General features: G+C 38.6%; 1 long non-coding RNA gene across 3 annotated transcripts; it reads right to left on the bottom strand.

Moving 5' to 3' along the window:
• Positions 1 to 47: 47 nt before the first annotated feature.
• On the bottom strand, positions 48 to 25,169 carry LOC104113134 (uncharacterized). Of its 3 annotated transcripts, XR_011408101.1 has the most exons (5): positions 25,092 to 25,169; positions 24,854 to 24,898; positions 24,475 to 24,518; positions 24,289 to 24,354; positions 48 to 297 (listed from the first exon to the last, which is right to left on the bottom strand). It is a non-coding gene; the product is annotated as an uncharacterized lncRNA (long non-coding RNA). The 3 variants fall into 3 exon arrangements; XR_690166.4 differs by lacking the exon at positions 48 to 297 and having other exon boundaries at positions 23,401 to 24,354; XR_690167.4 differs by lacking the exon at positions 48 to 297 and having other exon boundaries at positions 23,401 to 24,354; positions 24,475 to 24,512.
• Between the last annotated feature and the right edge of the window lie 369 nt (positions 25,170 to 25,538).

Genomic DNA, 25,538 nt, shown 5'->3' with positions numbered 1-25,538 from the left:
ATCTATTACCAATAGTTTTCATCATTTTTAAAGTCTCAAATAGGAGAAGTAATACAGCCACAACATAACATAGTTTGTCTTTCCCAGCACCAATACACAACCCACACTATGTCTACGGAGCCTCTATAGATAAAGAAGAGTCCAATGATAATGCCGGCAACAAGGCCCCGGCTATACCTCAAACAAAATACACAAAGAACAAATGATACATGACCCCGGGATGAAGTGGGGCTCACCAAGTCAGTTGGGAAGAAGGTTTACTGCTATCACTGATCAATACCTCCTGCTGTGGAACCACTTACATCCATTTAAAGATGCAGCGCCCCCGAAAAAAGGGACATTAATACCGTCGAATAGTACTAGTATGAAAACCAAACACCAATTTAAGAATTTATAAATACAGTATGAATATGATAAATCAGGGCAGCAATAGAATAATATAGATAACTGTTGAAACCCGAGTAAGCTTATCAAGAGCTATCAATAACATTTAGAGAATTTAAGATGAGATCCTCTATAACCATCTTCACACAAAGCGGCCCCGCCGCCTCATTCGATGTATGCGGGTGAAGGTGTAAATAAAATACCATAACTCTACTCAAGCGGCCCCGAGTAAGCTTATCAAGAGCTATCAATAACATTTAGAGGATTTAAGATGAGATCCTCTATAACCATCTTCACACAAAGCGGCCCCGCCGCCTCACCCGATGTATGCAGGTAAAGGTGTAAGTACAATACCACAACTCTACTCAAGCAGCCCTGCCGCCTCACCCTAATGTATGCGGGTGGATATATAACCACAGTACCAAGAACCTACACAAAGAGGCTATGCCTCCTCACCCCAATGTATGCGGGTGGAAATGCATCAATGATACCAATACCAACACAAAGCAACTATGCCGCCTCACCCCAATGTATGCGGGTGGAAATGCATCAACGATACCAATACCAATAAAAATCTGTTACATCCCATGTTTCCGTATGTGAAAGTACGTCATAAGTAAATTGATGTAAGATCAAAAAGGATGAAATCCTAGAGTCTTGTTTATGGGTGTGTCGTGCACCATACTTATAAGCAGAAGGCTACAGGGCATTTAGGACTGCCACTCTTTCTTCTTACTCTAGATCGTGTGATAGAGCTTAGTTGTAAGAACTCAATTTCCTAAACTCTATCTTATTCATAATATGACGATGCCTATATTAGAAAGACAGTTGGTAAGAGATTGCATGTGGCTGTGGAAGAGTTAAGCCAGAGGCACTCGATTTTGCATCATGCTTATGATGAGTAAATGTGAGGCCTTTAGCAGATCATGTGTGTACTAAGACATGTAAGCCTCTTGATAAGGAGCCTTAAGGCAAGAATATCTATCCACCCCTACGGTAAAAAGGAATAAGAGAATCAAAAAGTAGACATAAGTTCGAGTAAGTAAAAGAAGCAAGGTGAAAAAGGGTACGAGGTACCCAGTTAATGAAGATTATCGGTATTTTCAACTCAGGCAGAGAGATATAAGCATTTTGAGTTACCTTCAATAGTAACAGAGGTATGTACAATTGGTCATACCCATTCCAGTTATGCCCTATGGGGGTTAACAGAAGTAGTTTAAAAAAGGATAGGATATCAGGATCCAGTTGGGGATAAAGTAACCCAAAATGGTTAATGGATTATTTGTGTTAGTTGACATTTCCAAAGGATAGTGCAAATATGCTAATATATCTCCTTGTGAGACACCCAGATGGTGCACTCTAAAATAGTACAGCTAGATATGAGTACTATAAAGATGGGTACTGGAAGCCTGGAAGGGATAAATATTATCTTAGTATGGCTCCCGTCCCTAGTAGAGAGAGAATGTTAGGCAACTCGAAGAGCCAATGGATAGAGCAAGGGGGCTAAGAGCAGAAGAATTTCTTGTTCGCATTTTCAGAATAAAGTGATAGACATAAATATTAGCCGAAAATAAGAAAAGAGTTAATGAAGCATTATGAGTAAGATGCGGTACATGGATGACAACGGTGGAAAAAATAATGAAATGACAGTATTACACAGTCTATAATCGAGGGAAGGAAAAGATGAGAGGTGCCAGGCCTGAAGGCAACAAAAGAGTATAGGCCATAAAGTCATATCCTCATTTCAAGAAATAAGTTTGTGACTCTAACGTGATTACCAGAAAGAAAAGTTAGACCCCAGAAATAATAGAAATCAGTATGGGCTGGTGAACAAGATAAGCTAAACATGAATTAGGGACTGAGTAATTTGATAATGGTCGACATCATAAGAATTTTAGATTTCGTTCCGGCAATAATAGAATAGACAACAGAAGAAGATTCATGAGAAATTCAGAGAATGGTCATTCAGGAAGGCGCTTCCCTAAAGCAAGCAATGTGAGCAAAGTTCAGCTTAAGGGACGGTATGTGCCAGTTACACTAAGTGCCACCCTCGCGAGTAAGGAATTTTGTAATCCTTGGTACAGAAGGATTACCGTAAGGCGAGTAAGGATTATCAATGATGTGAAAAGACAACAAAGATAAAGAGATAAAACATCTATAGGTAGATCGTCTTAGCTCTAGATTTTAGTACTCCCCTAAATGGGGGAATATGAAGTGATGTGGCATGAAGTCAGAATTAAGTGGTTCTAGTAACTACGGAATGGTAAAGGAAGAATGCGATAAAAATGAGAAAGGGATGAGATTGCACTTATTCAAAGCCTACAGATATGCTACGAACATTATGCAGACACGACGTCAAGGAGAGAAAGTGAGGGTTCCGGCCCGGGATGTTTTTCATAAATAAGGAGCCAGTGCGAATGGTAAGTTAAGATAAAAGAAATAACCCAAGAATGATTATGCGGAATACTGGTATGAGAATTGGCCAACGAGTAGTCAGTAGTTGATTCAGGAAAGGCCTAGTTATGGCTAGACAAGAGGATACAGATAAATCAACAGATCATGCAAGATAAACATAATGAACCCAACATGAGGCATTCAGTCTTGCAGATATAATATCGTAACCTTGAGAAATCTTAAGATAGAAGTTGGGGTAGTAAAGGTACCGTATGAGGGTTACAGCGATAAAAGAGAGTGCCATTGGGAAGACAATCAAAATATCAGCTCAGAAGAAACCCTACGAGCACAAGTGCATGAAGGTAAGTAAGTAAGGATAATTACAAGTAAGAAAGAACATCAAAAATTCCGCTGGATAAATGCTGTAATAAGCTCGCAGCCTTGCAAGAATCAGAGGGTCCTCCCTAAGTAGTACAATGAAAGACTAGCTGAGAAAATAAGGGAGAATGCTTCAACCTAAGCACAATGACCTAAAGAGGAAATGGTCATGTAACAACAGTCTCACAACAAAATTATATGCACTCCAAAAAAAAGTGGCACCTATCGTGGCTAATGTACGGGGAGTAAAAATCAAAAGTAATATTCGAGACCATATGAGTTGCACAAAAAATTTGGCATGCATGGGAACTAAGATAAGCTAAGTATGTACGCAACAAGGGGACAGAAAGACAAGGAAAAGTAATTACCTACGTTTAAAGAAAGCTGAGATGGAACGAAAGGAATTATTCGATCAATGATCCAGCGCTAGTTACGTTCTGAATGCACTTAAGATTTCAGAGTATTATCCATGCAGCATATATGTTGACAATCATATAGCCGTAGAAGGTTCCGGTATAAGTTAGAAGGAAGAATTGAGCCCGGGTCATAGACAAAGGATTGAATTGTTAAAGGATTGTATCATGGATATTCCATAGCGCCCATAAAAGGCTAAAGTAATCACTAATACCAGGAGCCACAGATCGGAAGATAGCTTAAGCCTACATAAAGGCTGATTAGAAGAAAGAGGAAACTAAAGAGTTACGTCAACCAAGTGTATCACGAGTCTGATTATTGGACCCAAAAAATTATAGATATCATGATTGAGAACATTGTAGAATCACTCTTAATATCAGAGGTACAAGAGAGATAGCACAATAATTATATTCTATAACGGCTCTACGATAAATCTAGTTATAAAAGTACGAGCCTCATAAGAAGTCAGTATGAAGCCCCCACCGGATTGTTTATGCACCAGAGGTGCAAGTATTGTAATAGAGCTTCAAGTTGTGGATGTGAATTATAACTATGTGGAAGAGAGGTCATGAAAGAGATAGAAGATGTGATGCGAGACTTTAAGGTAAGTAAGGTAAAGGTGAACAATGTACAAGATACTCAAATACAGAGGGTTGTGAATAGTCCATACTTCGGATAGAAGGCTAGAAGCACGGAGATTCAGTATCCAGGAATGATAGCGGTGTCGTCAGTAGCATATCTTCTAGCCTATGGTTTCTAGGTACCGAAAGATCTAGCCAAGAGAGTAAGGAAGAGTTAGAGATGATTTAATATCTTGCTTGATGTTCCAGAATAACATCAGAAAATTTATGGTGCAAGCAAGTTGAAGGAAGGTTACGAGTAGTATAAATAGATATGTATAGGTCGCAAGCTAAAGTATAGAAAAGCGATAAGGTTTTAAAGGACAGGAGTAAGGATAAGAAAGGGAAAGTAAGAAGGTGACGAGAATGGATAAGTCCTCAGGATTGAGCCTATGTAAAAAAGAGAGTTGATGGTTTCTCTAAGTTGTAGAAAACTCAGTATAGCCGAATGAACTCAAAGGAGTTTAAGACTAGTAGCATTTAGAAGAGATGGAATGCTGCCCTAATAATAGAATGAGGGTGTAATTGTGATAAATAAAGGGATTTCAAGAATTGTACAGGATTAAAATACTCACGTAAGTGAATCACATTGGGATGCTATGAAATACGGTTATGGAAGTATAGTATCGTATCGCCCCAGGTGGATCAGAAAAATCACTTCAAATGTTCCACGATGCAACGTGAGCCCAAGTGATTACGTAAGAGGTTTCAAGTTATTAGTGATAGATTGTAGATTAATATTGAGGTGAATAAATAATGGATGGACAAAAGTCACAAAGTATGAGATGAGGTTTGGCCATCATTCTTAAGATGAACAATAATGAGGAAGCATTAAAGGACTTAGACTTATACATATAGGATAAGCAATGAGATTAACCAGGAATTTGGAAGCAGACCTCAGTAACAATAAAGCGAAGTAAGAGTTATGGTATAGTATGCCCTATCTAGATGCAGTAAAGTCATACGGATAGATAACTGTATCTATGAAATAAGATATAGCAATATTCGTAGGTTCGACAAAGTATCGAGCGAAGAACTTTAGTATACCTATAGATGCCCAGAGAGACATCTTGTCAAGCTATGTATATGTTTACAAAGTGAGGCCTAAAGATTGGCTAAAAACTGGAGGAAAAAGCTGGAGGGAAGAGTCGCATAGGCGCACGTACAAGGAAAAAGTGGTACATGCTACATGATAGAAGGTAGCAACAGTTACGAGATTGGGAGAATTCCGACCACAAATCATGGTGTGAGAAAGAGGCCTAAAGGGGGGAATGCCCTGGCCTTTGGAGTTATTTGCCGAGCAGTTGCCTATATGGCAAGGAAAGTACTAAAGTATTCGGAAGACATAAGTTATGAAAATGATAATTGCATCAATCAACATTCGAGGACGAATGTTTCAAAGGGGGAATAATGTTACACCCCATATTTTTGTACGTGGAAGTACGCCATAAGTAAATTGATATAAGCTCGAAAATGAGATGTTACATCCGTACGTTAAAATTTCGTCGTAAGTTAAGCGACAGAAGTTTGGGAATGAGATTATTTTGGGATTATAAGTATTACATTATTTCAAACAAGTGATAAGTAAATTTGTGAAGGTGAGAGGGTAAGCAAATCGAAGAAGAAGAGTTTCGTTGAAGTTTGGTAATTTGAGATAAAATACGGTCCAAGCTATAATACCCAGTATTTATGGACTAGTGCCATACAAGGTACCACATGACCGTGATTATAAGGTGTATAAAGTGATTTAAAAGTATGTGATATTTTAAATAATTTGAGATAATTCTTAATTATGTGGGTAATTGGTAAATTATTGGATAGTAGGAGATTATTAAGTTAATTAAGAGATTAGTGATTAATTAATTATAATGTTTGGATAAGATTAATTAATCCAATGTGGCAGCAATTGGAATAAGGATCAAGACCCAAATTATGACTCTTATATTATATAGCAAGGTGGCACTTTTTAAGAGAATTAAGTGGCCAAATCATCATGCCATGTGGGGCCCACACCTAAAGGCTTAAAAACCTTTCTAAACTCAATTTGTATCTCTACAAGGTGATGAAGGATGCTTCAGCAAGTTCATATAAGAACTTATGTAATAGTAACGTGAGTTATCCAACAATTCATACGAGATTGTGTCTTAAGCAACGTGAGGTTTTGCGATTCTAAGGGAGTACAGTGCAACCTTTCCCAAGAATATCATACGGATTTTTTCCTACTCCAGGTATGTTAAGGCTGTGCCCTTCTTTCATTTTTGGCATGATCTCATAATTATATGTGTTTGATAATGAGGCATAAAGAGAAGTTCATACTCCCGAATTTATATACATTATCCTAGTCTCATAAATTACAGTATTTTCCTTATCGGGACTTTATATTTAATCGAGTATTGTCTTCTTCCAGTCAAGAGAGTAGAGTGCCTATATATACAGTATTACATTATATTCATTACCATCGAGCTATAATCGATTGGCAGGCCCCTATTGGGCAACCTCTGATCAGATGGTAAGTTATATACCGAGCCTACTATGGCTGAGCACCTATGAGCGATCCCAGTTGGCCGAGATATAAAGCCTAGTATGGTCGAGCACCTATGAGTGAGCCTACTACGACAGAGCAGTTATATATATATATATATACCGAGCCTTATAAGGCCGGGCAACTATTTTACTTACTATATTGAGAAAGTGAGTCAGTATCAGCAGGTGAGCATATCTTCAGATTATCTTTGACTTCCAATTACTTTCAGTTATTATATTATCAGTTCAGTTTCAGCTTTCAGTATATTGACTTACATACTCGGTACATTATTTTGTATTGGCATCCCTTTTCTGGGGGCGCTGCATTTCATGCGTGCAGGTTCAGACAGATAGACGGGTAGATCTCCTCATTAGGTGTTGCCCGAGTTCAGTTTGATCGGTAAGCTCCTTGCCCTTCACAGTTGCCGGGTCTAGAGCTTTATGTACATCTTATGTATATATGTAGATATGTTATGAGTAGGTCGGAGCCCTATTCCGATCACAGTATATCTATCAGTAGAGGCTTGTAGACATATCCTGTCAGTTAGTGTAGTATGTTGGGCTTGTAGGCCTTGTATGTATATTTGGTTGATTTGTCAGCTGTAGTAGTTATGACGGCCTTGACGGCCCAACTTTATATTGATGTTTAGTCCGCTTTGGTTTCCATTTAGTTTTATATCTTGCTTCACAAATTGTCTTGCAATGTGGCCCATGGCCAAAGTATGACATTATATGTTCAGAGCCCCTTAGTCGCAAGTTGGTACACAAGGATATATGAGGTACTAGGTGCCGGTCTCTCCCCTCAGGCTCGGGGCGTGACAAAACCACAAAATGCAATAGGGATTAAAGTTTCCATGAAGATATGACAGTCATGACTTTTCATATGAGTCAGCTTTCCTTCAACCATATCGGTGCGTTTTCCCAGGTTTGAAGCATAGCCCTCGGGCATCTTTAGGTTTGCAACCCACTCACAAATCTATCATCTTTGTTACAAAGTGAATGTGTAGCTTTACTTGGGCTTGAACACCTTACCATTGTTCGCAGACTGCAAATGTAATTCAGGCCGCCTGCAATATTCTTGTAAGTCCAGTCTTGCCTTCGGGTTATCTTTTGTCTTATTCTTATCATCCATCACTGTGTTGAAAAAATTGTCAAAATAGTTCTTCTTAATATGCATGACATCAAGATTGTGTAGGAGAAGATTATCCTTCCAATATGGCAACTCCCAAAATATGCTCTGTTTTGTCCCGTTATGAGTAACACCATATCGAGGAAATCTAGAAGGTGGGGCCTCGGTAACTTTAGTAAAGTTCTGAACCTTCTCCAAAATTTCCTCACCGTACAAAATTGGAGGCGGCAAATCACGTTCAATTGTATTCATAATTTGGATACGTCCTATCAAAATACTTCCAAGCTTCCCCATCTGAAGGATGACACATAACACCAGGCAGCCTTCTTTTTTCATAGTGCCATCTCATATGAGGAGAAGAACTTATCGATGCGTACAATCTCTTTAATCTAGGAATATGAGGAAAATAATGCATCGACTTCACAACAACCTTCTTCCCGCTGTAAACCCGCTTAAAATATGGTTTTTTACAAAATTTAGAACTTTCTAAATCTGTATTTGTAATGACCCAACCGATGGTTTTGAGCATTTTCACTTCTCTTGGTAGTTTAGGGCGTGAGTAGCTTCGTATAATGTATTATAACTTATGTGAATCGTCAGTTTTGATTTTCAGGTTATTCAGAATTGAATTGGAAGAATGAATTTAATTGTTGAAGTTTTAAAGTGGGAGAGTTGACCAAGTTTGAATTTTTGTGAATTTAAACCCGGAACGGAGTTTTGATGGTTCCGGTAGGTCCGTTGGGTGATTTTGGACTTAGAAGCACGTCCGGATTGTGATTTGGAGGTCCGTGGTTGAATTTGTCTCGAAATGACAAAAGTTGAAATTTTGGAAAGTTTAACCGGGAGTGGACTTTTTGATATCGGGGTTGGATTCCGATTCCGGAATTTGGAGAAGGTCCATAACGTCAAATGTGACTTGTGTACAAAATTTGAGGTCAATCGGACGTGATTTGATAGGTTTTGGCATCGGTTGTGCAAGTTTGAAGTTTCAAAGTTCATTGAGTTCGAATTGAGGTGTGATTCGTCGTTCCGATGTTGTTATGTGTGTTTTGAGGCCTCGAGTAGGTCCGTGTTATGTTATAGGACTTGTTGGTATGTTTGGACGTGGTCTCGAGAGGCCCGGGTGTGTTCCGGACGGGTTTCATGCTATTTTTTTCCTTCATTCTTCACTGCTGGTTCTGCTGATGTCTCGTGCACCCAGTGTTCTTCGCGATCGCAGACTGAGGGATGCGATCGCGTAAGGGAAAAATTGAGGCTGAGTGTTTCTTCATCGCATTCGTGAATATGGGAACGCGTTTGCATAGGTTACTGCAGATCGAGCATCGCGTTTGCGTAGGTGTGCACGCGTTCGCATTGTAGAGTTGAGCTCGGCAGGTTTTCATGGCTTCTTCATCGCGTTCGCGAGCCTGGGGCCACGTTCGCGTAGGTTCTTTTTGAGACTGAGTAGTTGGAGCTTCGCGATCGCATAGCTAATTACGCGATCGCGTAGTGTATTTTCAGGTCCAGTGCATTTTCTTCTTCGCAATCGCGATTCATTGATTCGCTCAGTGATTATAAAGTACTCTATTTCGAGGGTTTCGACCATTTTTGCATTTTGGGAGCTATGGAGCTCGGATTGAGGCGATTCTTGAAGCAATTTTCACCTTATGGATTGGGTAAGTGTTCTCTACTCGGTTTTGGTTATATTTCATGAATATATCTTTGATTTTAGCATTTGGTTGATGAATTTTAAAGAGGAAATTAGGGGTTTTGGCCTAAAGTTTTATAATGTGAATTTTTGAGTTTTGAACATCGAATTGGAGTCGAATTTGAGTGAAACTAGTATGGTTGGACTCGTAATTGAATAGGTTGTTGGATTTTGTAAATTTTGTCGGGTTCCGAGGTACGGGCCCGGGTTGGGCTTTTGGCCGGTTTTGGACTTTTGATTCAAGATTTGATCTTTTTCAATCGGGATTGGTTCCTTTAGCATTGTTTGATGTACTTGAGTTGTTTATGGTTAGTTTCGGGCCGTTCGGAGATCGAAATGCGTGGGATGACATTTTGGAGCATTGCTTGGCTTGCTCGGCATTGGTATTGGCTTGTTCGAGGTAAGTAACTCTTCTAAATCTTGGAGCTGAGGGTATGAACCCTGAATATACGTGTTATTTGCTTGGTTTTTAGGTGATGCACATGCTAGGTGACGGGCGTGTGGGTGTGCATCGTATAAACTGTGATTTCCATTATTTTTGTGGTACTGTGTAGTTACCTGAACTTGTCTAAAATCATGAAATCTCTACGTACTAGAGTTATTGAGCTATGATTATGTTAGAAACCATGTCTAGGCTACATGCTTATCCTGTTGGAACCCACTGAGGTCATTTCTATTGTTGAGTGATCTGCTTTCATTGCATTACATGCTCAGTCATACGCATTCACATGCATATCATATCTCAGTCTCTATTGTTATTTATTGAAGCATCATATCATTGTTTCGAGCTGGTATCACGACATTGTGAGCCCGAGAGACTAGAGAGATTGATGATTGAGTGAGGCCGAGGGCCTGGTTGTGAGGATGGTTATGGGATCGTGCTGCACGCCGCAGTGGGTCAGATTGGCTTACTATAGCATGTGAGTTATCCGTGTAGCACGTGAATTATCCGTGAGATTCCAGATATTGATATTATGACACGTGAGTTGTCCATGCGGATTATAGCGCTTGGGCTGTAGGAGCCCCTCCGGAGTCTGCACACCCCCAGTGAGCGGAGGTACCTACTGAGTGAGAGTACCGAGTGCTGATTGACTGGAAGGACAGAGTGAATTGTTACTCTGAGAGTATGCATATGATATTTATCACTGATTTGCATCACATTTAGCATGCACACTTGACATACAGGCATATAGATGCATTTTTCCTCATGCTGTATAGTATCACGTCATTTATGACTTCTCATACATTTTTACATATAGGCATAGAGAGACATCTTACACTTGCTATCTGAAAGGAAAATGAAAAATCTTATTTATTGTTGAAAGGATTTTTGGGAAAAATCACAGTTTTCAAACTTACTCGTATTTTGGTTTTTTCGGTAAAAGATTTGGGTATTCACTGAGATACTTGAAATGAAATGTCTATTTTTCTGGAACTGTGAACGAACTGAGCATTTTATTTCCGAGATACCTCTTTTGTTACTTGTACTATGTTGTTATGAACTGTTGTGAAATATTGGTGTTGGACCTGACCTTTGTGTTAGCTCGTCAGTACTTTCATCCTAAGCTTAGGTTTGTTACTTATTGAGTACATGGGGTCGGTTGTACTCATACTATACTTCTACACCTTGCGTGCAGATACTGACTGCTGATGTTGCTGTGTTCGATGGGAGATGGATTTGAAGATGTACCTGCGTCTCGGTTGTAGCTGCATCTTGTTTATGGTAGCCTTAGATCTATAAAACTCTGTTAATGTATTTTTCAAATAGATGATGTATTTACTTCATTTTCGCTTTGTAAACTCTATTCTTAGAAGCTCATGATTTGTACTACCAGTCCTTAGGGAATGTATAAGATTCGGATATTTCTTTACTTAATCGCTTTATTAATTGTTATTGGAATTTGTTAGTGGTTAATTGGCTTACCTAGCGGGTTGGGTTAGGTACCATCAAGACTAGTGAATTTGGGGTCGTGACAAGGTGGTATCAGAGCTCTAGGTTCATAGGTTCTACAAGTCATGAGTAAGTGTCTAGTAGAGTCTTGCGGATCGTTCCTGCAACGAGGAGAGAAAGAAGAGCATTTGAGTATGATGAAATCCATACCTATCTTTGAGAGGCTACAGGAAATTTAAGATATACTTCCCATCTTTCTTTCCTTATCGTGCGACATTGATTCAACTTGAATCGTAACCCTTTGAATTCCTTCCACGCATTCGTATGCATATGTGAGTGCTCAGTGTCGGTTGTACGCCGACGGCTTGTGATTCCATGGTTGAGGTGCGAGATGAGATTTTGGCGTGTAGATGATGGGAAATCTGGAGGACTTGAGGCCGTGTTTTGACTGTAGCTTGAGCACAGAGATTTCGATTATGTGAGCACGTTCTTTTGGGACTTATAGGTCCGTTGGGGTCCCTATTAGTGGAGTTTATGATTGGATGACTATGTGGTGAGTATGATGCGACTGCAAGATGTGTTCAGAATGTTCGAATGTGACGAGAAGAGTTTACTTGAGATGTAGCAAGTACTATTGGGTGTTTATTTTCTGTCTTGATTTGGTGTATGGTCTCGAGTTATGGGTGTGTTGAGGGATCTCTCATGTTGTTTAGTTATGGAGTAAAGTAGATTCTCATGTCTTGTTGATGAGCTCAGAATCAAGAAGATTAAATGATTGCGTAGTAGTCGTGACTGTGGAAGGGTATAGAGAGGTATCAGTTTGAGACAAAGCAGGTGGGTTGTCTCCTGCGAGGTGTCCTGAGGTTGTGTGATCCCTATGATGTTTTGTAGAGAGTTCTCCTTTACCAGTGAATGATATTTGTGCGATTTGAGTTTGGATCGGTTGTAACAGTTGACCTGACTATCACGAGGATGAATGCGAGAATTGCAGATGATTTGAGGTATTATATGGTTTGTGTTACATGAGCTTACGAAGGATTTAGTTGAATTTTAGTGTGGGATTCTGGCAGTAATAGAGTATGGGTATTGTGATGTTATCGAGTGTTTTGTTCTGTGGCTTTGAGCCAAGTGGGGGAGTCTGCTATTGATGAGTTGATTGCACCGTTATGTGTTGTATTGGTTTCGGTTAGGGGTATACTGGTGAATCAGTTATGACTTGCAGAGGTCGAGATCGAGGATGACTCGGGTAAAGGAAATTCGGGATACAGATTATATTACACTCTATGGGTATATGGGAATCATAAAATAATTGAGTGGTTATTCGTGAAGGGTGTAGTGTACATGGAGTAGGAATTTGCGCAGTTGCTTAGGAGTGTGGGTTACTCCCTTGGGTGTTGGTGTGCTAATGTGGCACAGGTCATTCGGTCCGTTTGGTCGGTGTAATTGAGATTTGAGTAGAGTGGATGACTCTCGAGAATGGTTCTAATGGATTCAAGATTTATATGTAGCGATTTGGAATTTTCAAGATTTGTATATGGCTAGAAACTGAGAGTTACATTGGATGGCGTCGAGACTTGTGGCATTTTTATACCATTGTGGATTATGCATTTCAGAATCAAGGAGGTGAAGGAAACATTTTTAGGTTCACATAAGGTCTCCTTAGAGTGGGTGTCGCGGTTGTGGTGCTTTGGGGGTGCTTAAGAGGGAAGTCAGCGGCTTAGGACAACTTGATAGTAGGTTGGATCAGCACAGTAATGAATATAATCGGTTCTTTGGGTACTTATGATGTAGCTAGTCTCCACAGGTGTTTCATGGCAATGCTCTTGGGTTTTGGCGACCTGTATGACTGGGTTGAGTTAGAAAGATTCGGTTCTGATAGCTTGGTTATGTGCAAATGGATTTCAAAGAGTTCTCAATGGTGTTTACCACGGTTCGAGGAGTATATTTCCTATCGGCGTGAGGAATATGTTGCGTATTGGGATTTTCTCAAGGATGAGATCAAATGGAAGGTTTCTGACTCATCGAGTATGTATTCTTCTTGGGACTCAGAGTTGATTATGAGATTCTTGTACTCTTCGCAGGATGGCATGGTAGATGCGGTGTTGTGTGGGATTGAGATTTGCATATGCAAGGTCACAAGTTAGTTTGGAAGGGAATGGCATAGATTCGTAGGCAGCATGGACGATTTCAGATGACTAGGTAACTGATATTACTAATCGGTATGGCTTGATGAGAGTATACATTTCAGAAAGGGCAATGTGTTTTGATTTATGGATACTTCACGGGTACTACGGCACTCTCCTGGTTGATCGACTGCTGATACTCAAATTTTGCTAGGTGGCACGGAAGAATTTTAGAAGTATTCCTCGTGGGATGATCGTATATGAGATGTGTTAGACATTCGGGTGGTGGAGATGGAATCAGATATGGTGATTCGTGTGTTTTATGGATTTGGAGGCTAGGAGTTCTCAGGAGCAGATTGTTTCATGGTTGTGGACTGTGAAGTCATAGCCGAAGCTAGCTAGACAATAGTATGTGTTATGATTCAGTCACTGTGGGCTTTTGGAGGGTTATTTATCCATGTGTGGGTGCCCGGAGTTGATTTGGGAGTCCATTGGTAGGCCCAATTAGGATGTGTATTCTACACCGAGCCGGATTGGTTGGCCCCATACTGCTATTGTTGAGGGATGTGCCATTTGGTTGTTGAGCTTATTCGTGTTCTAAAATGATCTGTGAGTTACTCTTCTATGCTACGAGGAGTTGTGATTCGTTGGTTATATGCACATATGGTGCGGTTCTATTGGGGGCCTTATAGCGGAATTTGAGCGAGATGAGTATTTGGGTATTGCATGATTGATTGCATATTGGTTATGTCCTTTCGAGTTTTGGGTGGCATTGTGTCATTGGCTTCTCCGTGGTTATGGTAATGCATTTTGGGTACTTGATGTCGAATTGTGCGTGGTTATTGATTTTGAGCATGGTGGCTGAGGTATTTCATATGGATTAGTGTTTGGATGGGGTCGCGCATGGCGGCAGAGTTATGTTGAGATATTATCCTTTGTGTTAGATTCGTGTGTTATGGTTCTACGGTGTGATGGATTCTTAGCATTGCGTTGGGGTGGCACCCATCGATCTTGCGGGACGGTTCTCTTATTTGAGTCATTTTTGTGATTAAGTACATTTGGAATGTTGCTTATTGGTGCACAGATTGCACGGGTTATGGCTTTAGATAGTATTGGTGTGGCATGTCAGTAGAGTAGCTGGTATTTGATAAGGTGAAGTCGTCGGATCTAAGATGGGTGCTCTCAGGTTTGATTGTGGTATATTTGGAAGGATAATATCGAAAGTCGGCTTAGAAATTTGCTATGATTCTTCTCGAAGGAGAGGGAGCTCCACGACTGGTTGATCTGATGAATGGTTATGAGTTTCTGCGTGTTCCTTTCATCATCGGTAGTGTACGAATGTTTCGGAATGATGTCTTGTTTGATATGAGGTTTATTACCGGCATTGGGTTGTTTTGAGCAGCTATTGTAATTAGAAATCATTGCTTCAAGTATCTGTGTTATGGGATATATCATGCGATTGTATCTTAGGTTATGGTTGCGTCTTGGTACAACTTGTTCAAACTTATACAGGGTGTAGGTTGCGAGATTCAGATCTTATAAGAAATTCCTGATGTTAGAAGTTAGATTCTAAGGCTTGTGGGCTAGGTTGAATTGAGAAATATTTGCTATGTTGTGTTATCAGACCTATATGGGATAGGGTGACGTGGGATCACCCCGGGTATGTGCATGGCAAGGTTATACAACGGTTTGATGACTTTGAGAACAACTCTGGACACGTTCGAGGACGAACGTATGTTTAAGTGGGGGAGAATGTAACGACCCAACCGGTTGTTTTGAGCATTTACACTCCGCTCGGTAGTTTACGGGCGTGAGTAGTTTCGTATGATGTATTATGACTTATGTGAATCGTCGGTTTTAATTTTCAGGTTATTCGGAATCGAATTGGAAGAATGAATTTCATTGTTGAAGCTTTAAAGTGGAAGAGTTGACCAAGTTTGACTTTTGTGAATTTGATCCTGGAACGGAGTTTTGATGGTTCCGGTAGGTCTGTTGGGTGATTTTGGACTTAGGAGTGCGTCCAGATTGTGATTTGGAGGTCCGTGGTTGAATTTGGCTCGAAATGGCGAAAGTTGAAATTTTGGAAAGTTTGACTGGGAGTGGACTTTTTGATATCGGGGTCGGATTCCGATTCCGAAAGTTGGAGCAGGTCCGTAATGTCAAATGTGACTTGTGTGCATAATTTGAGATCAATCGGACGTGATTTGATAGGTTTCGGCATCAGTTGTGGAAGTTTGAAGTTTCAAAGTTCATTGAATTCGAATTGAGGTGTGATTCGTCGTTCCGATATTGTTATGTGTGTTTTGAGGCCTCGAGTAGGTCCGTTTTATGTTATGGGACTTGTTGGTATGTTTGGACGTAGTCCTGAGAGGCCCGGGTGAGTTTCGGACTACTTTTTTCCTTCATTCTTCACTGCTGGTTTTGCTGATGTCTGGTGCACCCAGTGTTCTTCGCGATCGCGGACTGAGGGATGCGATCGCTCCAACATTAAAACTCAATATATATATAATTTACTAAGGCCAACAGTACGCCCGAAGTCGTCAGTTTTAGCCAAGATCCAAATTATAAGTACTATTTAATATTTAATTATTTTTGTACGTATACACACACACACGCATATATATATATATATATATATATATATATATATATATATATATATATATATATATATATATATACACACACACACACTCCAATCGTGTGATTTGACCGAGTATATGTTGTTGTTGCTACAACTTATGTTTTAATATAGCACTACATCTTATAACACTATACATTTTGTTTTTAAATGTGTTATAGCCGATACTTAGACTCGATCGCTCCAACATTAATTATAGGTACTATATAATATATAATTAATTGTGTGTATATATATATATATATATACACACACACACACACACACACACACATATATACATATACACACACCCACACAGTGCAAGGAGCCACCCTTCTTAAATACTCGAGCCTTCTTTATTATCTATTTACTACGACACTAATTGTATCATAGCATGTTGGATATAACGACTATTTCGATTAAACTCGATCAATTATATTTATAATGTTTATCATATGTGTGCTTTCATATAAATTACACTTAATATCCGTATACGTGTAGTAGATTATTATAAAAGTAAATTTTATTAAAGAAAATTTATGCAAGTAAGTATCTTTATTTCTCAAACTTTAAAGTGAAATACACGGAAAAATAAATAGCGTAGTAGCTTAGCTGGACTTAATCACTTTAAAGTATCTTTATTTCTCAAACTAGTATAGAAGAAGAAAGTTAAAAACAGAATGTAATGAAATGAAATTTAGATAAACTAAGAGGAACTAAAAGGAAAATTGCTAGCTGTAACAATTGAACCATCTGTTCTCCAAAATTTTGGTAATTATGCTGCAGCATACTATCAAAAACATCAATAATAGGCTTTTCTTGAAACATTAATTGTCTCTCCAGATTTCAACATATCCTCTTCCCAGCATCTTTATACAAAACATTTCCCTTTGCCACTCTTATTATATAAAAGCTTATCTAATCATCCTATACTATATTTTGTTGCTTTTGATATTTAGGGTAAATAAATATCCACACGATATTCAAAGAGATGCAGTAGAATGATATGCCCAGAAATCACGATGCTGTTAACACAATAAACTTGACAATTGGCAATTAGACTATATAATTAGAGGAAACTAAGGGTGTTCTTAATAAAACTAGAGGTATCTTGCATCTATAGGTGATATGTAAAATTAGAGGATACCATTGTTGAGGTTTTATTTTAAGATGTAATATTCTTAAAATGAGGGTGAATGGGAAATGGAGGGAAAATAAAATTTTGAGTAAAATTTTAAGTTTTCCCCTCTTAACAATGAGACATTGTCCCATATTGGAAGTGGAAGACATTTTTGGTGGGTATATATATAATTGCTCTTCTTGTAGCTCTTAAAGAGTTAAGAAGAAAGCAAGCCTCGCGCCGTCGTCGTCGTCGCTCGCTCGGCTCGGCTTCGGCTACGGCTACGGCTACGGCTTCGGCTTCGGCTTCGGCTTCGGCTTCGGTTTCGGATTCGGATTCGGATTTGGATTTGGTCAAATGATCGATCCACCATGAAGGGTGGACGTTTGGTCTTGCACTCCTTCTTGGCTGCTATATATATGAGCAGCAAATGTTGAAGAGATACAAAAAAAACTCAACATACAATTCGCTCAACAAATTGGCTATACATTGCATTCCTTCCTCTCAGAACTTCCATACGTTTTTCTGAGTATATACTCCTTCGTTCTGCATTGTTTTTTAACTTCAAACAAAGCAACTGTAAGTGTGATTTGCTACCGAACTTTGTGTTCGCCGAAACACTGGGGTTTGAAGTACCGCTACACCAGTGTGTTATTCGTTCTATCCTGGGAGGAAATAATCCATTACCTTGGGTACTAGGAGGGGATTAAATTCCTTAAGGAAACACTGTGAATTCAGTGGGCTCGAATTTATTATTATTGTTTCATTACGTTAACTTATATTTTGCAGAATTAATATTTACAAATACAGGAATATTGACCGGGAATAACAATCTTAAGGAATTTAATATTTATTTCTGTACTTGTGTTATTCTTATTATTCTGCAAACTAAAACCTTTGTGGTTTGTGTACTCCCGTTTTGGAGAGTTAAGCCTTCGTGGCGTTTTGTTGGATATTAAAATCTACGTGATTTTTACTCCAGTTTGAAAACGTGTATTAAACGTTTGTTTGTGTCATTCTTTTACAGAAAAGATGATGACTGAAAACGAAAACCAAGCTGTTCCGATGGCGACTGCCAACGCAACGACAAGCCGAACACCGGCGTTGGCACCGGCAGAAAAACCCGGAAAATTTTCCGGGAGTGATTTCAAACGCTGGCAGCAGAAGATGTTCTTCTACTTAACTACGTTATGTCTACAGAAGTTCATCAAGGAAGATGTTCCTGATCTGCCGGATAAAACTCCAGATAATGAACGCTTTCTCGTGATTGAAGCGTGGAAGCATTCTGATTTTTTATGCAAGAATTATATTCTTAGCGGACTGGATGATAATCTGTATAATGTATACAGTAGCATGGAGACATCCAAAGAATTGTGGAATGCGCTTGAAAAGAAATATAAGACTGAAGATGCCGGGATGAAGAAATTCGTTGCCGCAAAATTTCTGGACTACAAAATGATAGATAGCAAGTCTGTTATTACTCAAGTCCAGGAATTGCAAGTGATTATTCATGATCTACTTGCTGAAGGTCTTGTAATCAACGAAGCATTCCAAGTAGCAGCAATGATTGAGAAGTTGCCTCCGTTGTGGAAGGACTTCAAAAATTATTTGAAACACAAACGAAAGGAAATGTCCCTTGAAGATCTCATTGTTCGGTTGAGAATCGAAGAGGACAATAAAGCTGCTGAAAGGAGAGGCCGTGGAAATTCAACAATAATGGGAGCAAATATTGTTGAAGCTAACAAAAAGAGGAAGAAGGCTTCTGGTCCGAAATACAACCCAAGCAAGAAGCGGTTCAGTGGAAACTGCTACAACTGTGGGAAAACCGGACACAAATCTACGGAGTGTCGTGCTCCGAAGAAAGACAAGAAAAGGGGTCAAGCAAACATGGTAGTAAACCATGATGATGTTGATAACTTGTGTGCCATGCTCTCTGAATGTAACTTGGTGGGAAATCCTAAACTGTGGTGGTTTGATTCAGGAGCCACTCGCCATGTTTGTGCAGTTAGAGAGGCTTTTGCTACCTATGCTCTTGCTGAACCCGGAGAGACAGTTTATATGGGAAATGCTTCAACAGCAAAAGTTGAAGGATATGGGAAGGTATTTCTAAAAATGACTTCTGGCAAGGTCATGACTTTGAACAATGTCCTTCATGTTCCCGAAATGAGAAAGAATTTAGTCTCTACTGGACTTCTTGTTAAGCACGGTTTTAAGTGTATTTTTGTATCCAACAAGGTTGTAATTAGTAAGAATGGAATATTTGTGGGAAAAGGTTACCTCACCGAGGGCCTTTTCAACCTAAATGTAATGGTTGTTGAAAATAATAATAATATTTCAGCTTCTTCTTACTTACTTGAGTCAAATGATTTATGGCATGTACGTTTGGGTCATGTCAATTATAAAACCTTGCAGAAAATGATTAACTTGGAAGTACTGCCCAAGTTTGAATGCGAAAAATCAAAATGTCAAATATGTGTGGAATGTAAGTATGTTAAACATCCTTATAAGTCAGTTGAAAGGAATTCAAATCCTTTAGACTTAATTCACACAGATATTTGTGACATGAAGTCAATACCATCTCGCGGTGGAAAGAAGTATTTCATAACTTTTATTGACGATGGTACTCGATATTGCTATGTTTACTTACTGAATAGTAAAGATGAAGCAATAGACGCATTCAGGCAATACAAAAATGAAGTTGAAACGCAACTTAACAAGAAAGTAAAAATGATAAGAAGTGATAGGGGTGGTGAATATGAATCTCCTTTTGAAGAAATATGTTTAGAATATGGAATTATTCATCAAACAACAGCCCCTTACACGCCCCAATCTAATGGGATTGCGGAAAGAAAGAATCGCACATTAAAGGAGATGATGAATGCGTTGTTGATAAGTTCTGGTTTGCCACAGAACTTGTGGGGGGAAGCCATTCTTACGGCTAATCGAATATTAAATCGAGTGCCCCATAGCAAAACACAATCCATTCCTTATGAACAATGGAAAGGAAGGAAGCCCAACTTGAATTATTTTAAAGTGTGGGGGTGTTTGGCAAAAGTGCAAGTTCCTAAACCCAAAAGGGTAAAGATAGGACCGAAAACCGTTGATTGTGTTTTCATAGGATATGCGACAAATAGTAAAGCATATCGATTTCTGGTTCATAAATCAGAAAATCCCGACATTCATAATAATACGGTTATAGAATCAGATAATGCTGAGTTTTTTGAAAATATATATCCGTATAAAAAGGAATGTGAGTCATTTGGTGAAGGATCTAAACGACCTCGGGAAGAAACAAAAGAAAGTACATGTAATCAGGAGAATCCAAGACGTAGTAAACGTCAAAGAACGTCTACTTCATTTGGACCAGATTTTGTGACTTTCTTATTGGAGAATGAGCCTCAAACATTTAAAGAAGCTATGACTTCTTCGGAATCATTGTTTTGGAAAGAGGCAGTCAATAGTGAAATAGAATCCATATTGAACAACCATACATGGGAATTGGTTGATCTTCCTCCTGGAAATAAACCTTTGGGTTCTAAATGGATTTTTAAGAGAAAAATCAAAGATGATGGCACTATTGATAAATTCAAGGCAAGGCTCGTAGTCAAAGGGTATAGACAACGAGAAGGTCTAGACTACTTTGATACATACTCTCCAGTTACAAGAATTACGTCCATACGGATGTTAGTAGCATTAGCTGCAGTGTATGGTCTTGAAATTCATCAAATGGATGTTAAGACGGCCTTCTTAAATGGAGAGTTGGAGGAAGAAATTTACATGGAACAACCTGAAGGGTTTGTGGTTCCAGGTAAAGAAAAGAAGGTATGTAGACTTGTTAAGTCTCTTTACGGACTAAAACAAGCACCCAAACAATGGCATGCGAAATTTGACCAAACAATGTTGTCAAATGGTTTTAAGATAAATGAATGTGATAAATGCGTGTACATTAAAAATGTTCCAAATCACATAGTCATTGTTTGCCTATATGTGGATGATATGTTGATAATGAGTAATGACATTGCCAACATAAATGCTACTAAGCGTATGCTCAATAGCAAGTTTGATATGAAAGACTTGGGAGTTGCTGATTTAATTCTGGGAATTAAGATCAATAAGACTCCTCAAGGTCTGGCATTGTCACAATCTCATTATATTAAGACAGTACTTAAAAAATTCAAGCACTTGGGCTTTAAAGTTGCAAAGACTCCAATTGACGTGAATCTTGCATTAGCAAAGAACAAAGGCCAAAGCATATCACAATTGGATTATGCTCATGTATTGGGATGCTTAATGTATATCATGAATTGTACATGACCAGACATAGCTTGTGCTATAAGTAAACTGAGTCGATATACGAGCAATCCAGGCCAATCTCATTGGATGGCAATGAAACGAGTTTTGGGATATTTAGAACATACCCAGAACTTTGAATTGCACTACAGTAATTTCCCTGCGGTGATTGAGGGATACTGTGATGCAAATTGGATCACCGGTTCAACTGATTCTAAGTCCACGAGTGGATATGTATTCACTATTGGTGGAGGAGCGGTATCTTGGAAGTCGTCCAAACAAACATGTATTGCCCGCTCTACAATGGAGGCTGAATTCATAGCCTTAGATAAAGCCGGTGAAGAAGCTGAATGGCTCCGGAATTTCTTGGAAGACATTCCATTTTGGCCCAAACCGTTGGCACCAATATGCATACATTGTGATAGTCAAGCGGCAATTGGAAGGGCTGGGAGCGTCATGTATAACGGTAAATCTCGTCATATACGACGAAGACATAAAACCGTTAGGCAATTACTCTCTAGAGGAATTATCACAATTGACTATGTAAAGTCAAGTGATAATGTGTCGGATCCACTTACAAAAGGCCTAACTAGAGAGGTAGTTGAGAAATCATCAAGGGGAATGGGGCTATGGCCGAGAACAAGTCATTGTGGCGGTAACTCTACCTAGAAGACTGGAGATCCCAAGATCTAGGTTCAAAGAGATCAAACAAAGTCATTAATGACGGTTCAACATTGTCAAATAAAATTTTAGTCCATTCTCGTGATGAGACAATGTTCAGTACCAAGGATAAAGCATTAAGGCTTTTTAATGATTTCTAAATTTGATACGGGGTATATCAAATAGTGTATCTACAGGATGACACGTTTAGGAATCACCTATTTAAGTGTGAAGTGTGAGCCGCTTCAAGGAGAACTTTGTAAGGCCAGTTTTCTACGCACTTATGAAACCAGGCGGTGTTCATGGCTGAAACGAACACAACAATGAGAACCAAAGACGGTTAAGGGTTGATTGTGTGACTTATGGTTGTCTAGGTATACACCAAAGATCGACGGTTCAAAGATATCAAATCTACCGATTGACCGAGTATATCCGACATAAGTTTACTACGGAAAGTTCAAAGGGAAACCTACTTATCCAGATGCAATTAATCCTTGCTTGTAAATCACACAGTTTTTCATGCATACTTCCGTGATATAGCCATTCCCCATTCATGTGGGGGATTGTTGAGGTTTTATTTTAAGATGTAATATTCTTAAAATGAGGGTGAATGGGAAATGGAGGGAAAATAAAATTTTGAGTAAAATTTTAAGTTTCCCCTCTTAACAATGAGACATTGTCCCATATTGGAAGTGGAAGATATTTTTGGTGGGTATATATATAATTGCTCTTCTTGTAGCTCTTAAAGAGTTAAGAAGAAAGCAAGCCTCGCGCCGTCGTCGTCGTCGCTCGCTCGGCTCGGCTTCGGCTACGGCTACGGCTTCGGCTTCGGCTTCGGCTTCGGCTTCGGCTTCGGATTCGGATTCGGATTTGGATTTGGATTTGGATTTGGTCAAATGATCGATTGATTGATTAATTTTTTGGACCAAATTTATTTGTTAATAGTAAATATTAACGTAAGATTATCCGTATTTGTAAACAGATATTTTCCAATCCGTGTATTGATAATTTGGCAGCCGGATAATGGTCTTCCCACCATGAAGTGCTTGCTCCACAAACATGTAATGCTTGCTCCACCATGAAGGGTGGACGTTTGGTCTTGCACTCCTTCTTGGCTGCTATATATATGAGCAGCAAATGTTGAAGAAAGATACCAAAAACTCAACATACAATTCGCTCAACAAATTGGCTATACATTGCATTCCTTCCTCTCAGAACTTCCATACGTTTTTCTGAGTATATACTCCTTCGTTCTGCATTGTTTTTTAACTTCAAACAAAGCAACTGTAAGTGTGATTTGCTACCGAACTTTGTGTTCGCCGAAACACTGGGGTTTGAAGTACCGCTACACCAGTGTGTTATTCGTTCTATCCTGGGAGGAAATAATCTATTACCTTGGGTACTAGGAGGGGATTAAATTCCTTAAGGAAACACTGTGAATTCAGTGGGCTCGAATTTATTATTATTGTTTCATTACGTTAACTTATATTTTGCAGAATTAATATTTACAAATACAGGAATATTGACCGGGAATAACAACCATAACTCCAACAGATTTCAATATGGCTATTGACGAGCTATACATAACCAACCACACGATTCAGGTATACAGAAAAAATGACATCTTTATGCATTGGATGCAGAAAATTTACCAAGATTGCAGCAAAACCAACCCATTATAAATAATCAGATAAGGTTCATAAAAGAGTTTTTTCAACATGCTGAATCCATCACAACCACTGCTTTTAATAAATTTACCAACTTCTAACCACACCAATCAAAGTAAGAGAGTTTAGGTAATATAAAGTCATTAGCCTTATCAAATATTGTTCTAGAAGATGATATCAATACAACCAATTAACTAAGTCCACATTTGATCTAGAAAAAAGAGATGCATGTTGAAGAGCAAAAATCATGATTTGTAGCACATACTAGTTAGAAGTATGAAAAGTTTTCAGAGGCAAGAGATCCCACCATTTGACATTCTAATCTCCATCCAATCAAGAAATCAATTTAAAAGATAGTGACTTGAGAAACATGATTTTAACTTACTAAATTCTCAGCACCAGGAAGGTTTCCTTTTTTGGCAAGATTGACAACAAGCTCAAGATTATTCAACTGCAACAAAATTTATACAAAATTTTATGTCTTTCATGGTCATAGATTACCAAATTTTACAGTACTGGAAATGCATCTACATAAATATATTACACCAGAAAGATACGAAAGCATACGTACTTGGCCACTGACAAAAGGAACAATTGTTGCTTCATTTACTGTGGCTAAGTAGAAGGAATTCATTAGACTTGAAATTCAAGACTATCATCAATCACAAAATCATGACAATAAAAGTCCAATTTTTGGGGCATTTTTTCTTAAATTTCCTTTCATATTATTTGATTTTTGGGCCATTTTTCTTAAAAATCCATTCAAGACTATCATCTATGATTTGAGCGTTTACCTATTACAGATTCTTGAATAGCTATTTCATATCATCTATGATTTGGTTTATGATTTTTTCTTTCTATTGCTTGGATTCTTCAAAAAGCATACAAAAATCGAATGTACAGCTGCATTTCAGAAACATGTTTGATTTTGAAAGTGGAAGTCACATTACCTCTATACAACTCCATCAGCAACTACGGAAATTGGAAAATGAGACCTAGAAATTAAAGAAATTGAGAAAGAAAAGAAAGAGGGCAACTTGATTCAGTTCACATTAATTTTTTTAAACCTAGGATTTGAAGCAGTATAAAATTCCTAAATTTCAAAGTACTTTGGGGGAAATCATAAACGAAAAAGGAGAGGGTGAGTGAGAAAGAGAGAAAGGGGGAGGGAGGGAGGGGTCGAATTACCTGGGAATGGAGTGAAGTGAGAGAGAGAGTTAGGGAGGGAGGCGTCTGTGGAGTGGAAGATACAGGGGAGAAAAATACGATGTGAATAGAATGAGGGAAAACTTAAGTTACGTGAATAATAATAATAATACTTTCCCACGACTACCTCTCTATGGGAAATATTTTTCATAATTATAAGAAAAAATTTAAAATTTAAAAAATATCTGTTCACACTGAGTCTATGGGAATATGTAAAAATATTTTTATTTATTGTTTAAGTTCCCACTGTCTTCACTGGGAAATTTTTTTATTTTTTATATAATTATTTTTTTAATGACTTTTCCCACAGAATTAAAGGGAACTAAATTATGCGCATTTTTACGCCAAACTGTTCCCACGGATAGTCAATGGCAAATGTTATTATTTTTCTAGGAATTATTTTTTAATTTTCCCATTGTATTTCGATGG

This window comes from Nicotiana tomentosiformis, chromosome 5, assembly GCF_000390325.3.
Source record: "Nicotiana tomentosiformis chromosome 5, ASM39032v3, whole genome shotgun sequence".
In the NCBI taxonomy this organism is placed as follows: domain Eukaryota; kingdom Viridiplantae; phylum Streptophyta; class Magnoliopsida; order Solanales; family Solanaceae; genus Nicotiana; species Nicotiana tomentosiformis.
The sequence above is the reverse complement of the archived record's forward strand: the minus strand, read 5'-3'. Positions and strand labels throughout refer to the sequence as shown.